Source organism: Leptonychotes weddellii, unplaced genomic scaffold, assembly GCF_054177405.1.
Source record: "Leptonychotes weddellii isolate Sample4059 unplaced genomic scaffold, ASM5417740v2 HiC_scaffold_11202, whole genome shotgun sequence".
In the NCBI taxonomy this organism is placed as follows: domain Eukaryota; kingdom Metazoa; phylum Chordata; class Mammalia; order Carnivora; family Phocidae; genus Leptonychotes; species Leptonychotes weddellii.
Window position 1 is genome coordinate 1 of NW_027689557.1, and position 1366 is coordinate 1366.

The following is a 1366-nucleotide window of genomic DNA, read 5'->3' on the forward strand; positions in this document are numbered from 1 at the left end:
TTACCTCATTCCCATCATCAACATATGCTCCAGAATCATCAGTAGAGTACAAATGCCAGTCCTTCTATGTACTTCAGGGATACAGGACCATAAGATGTAGAAATGGACAGTGGTCATCACCACCAAAATGCTTAGGTAAATATTTCAGTATTCTCATGGGTCCTGGGAAAATCAGTATAATAGGTGTTTTGGTGTTATTGATATAATGTTCATGGATTAACAAACATTTGTTGAATGCTGACTACCAAATACTAATGTGTGAAGAAAAAAGCTGGAAAAAAACTCTTGCTCTAGCAAAATATCATTTAATGAAAGGATTTGATTTCTTCATGTTAAAATTGACATTATGAATCTTTGATTATAACATTTAATTATCACACCTTAAACATAGTACCTCATTTTACATCATTAATCATTTAAAGTGATTTAAATTGACACAATGGATTTTCAATGAACTGGTTTGGAAAAGGTTTTGAAAATGAAGCCCTGGGCCAGTATAGAAGATTCTACTTGAAAGTCTGAAATTCTGGGGCGCCTGGGTGTTTAAGCATGTGCTTTCAGCTCAGTTCATGATCCCAGGGTCCTGGGATGGAGCACCGCGTCAGGCTCCCTGCTCAGCAGAGAGTCTGCTTTTCTCTCTCCCTCTGCTGCTCCCCCTGCTTGTGTGCTCACTCTCTCTCTGTCAAATAAATAAATAAAATCTTAAAAAAAAAGTCTGAAATTCTGTTTTTAATGTTTTATATTCTTTTTTTTTATCTTCAGAGGCCTGTACAGTATCAGAAGACACAATGAGAACACATAATATACGATTTCGATGGTCTTCTGAGCCAAAACTTTATTCTAAAATGAGGGATATTATTGAATTTGAATGTGTCCCTGGACATCATCAAAGGACCCCACCGCATACATTCCGAGCCACCTGTCGGGAAGGAAAACTGACGTATCCTCAATGTTGGTAATACAGTGGTGAAGATGCAGTCCTAAAATTAAAATATACATTTAGTCAGAATTTTTCATTATCAATCCAATTCTCAGTTTATTTTGTCAAATATTGTGTAACTTATTTATATTCATAAATCAGAAGTTGTATTAAATATTATGTGGATGATGTAATTATAATCAGAGAGATGAATAAATCACTTCTTAAAAGCGCCTCATTAAAACTTGGCAAACCAAAATGCTTTGTGTCCTACTCATAAAATATCTATGGCAAGAAATTAGATTCAATCACTCCAGTGCCTACTTCCATCCATCTTTCCCTCTAACTTTCTCATACCTTCTTCCATAACTTCTGGGGTTGCCTGAGACTCTCCATTTCAGAGGAAATGGTTGAAAATGCTTTTCTCCATCTTTAATACAATTTTAC

General features: G+C 35.4%; 1 long non-coding RNA gene across 1 annotated transcript; it reads left to right on the forward strand.

Annotated features, from left to right (window-relative positions):
* LOC115943800 (uncharacterized) lies at positions 1-869 on the forward strand. The gene is made up of 2 exons (XR_014141608.1): positions 1-135; positions 763-869. It is a non-coding gene; the product is annotated as an uncharacterized LOC115943800 (long non-coding RNA).
* Positions 870-1366: the final 497 nt, after the last annotated feature.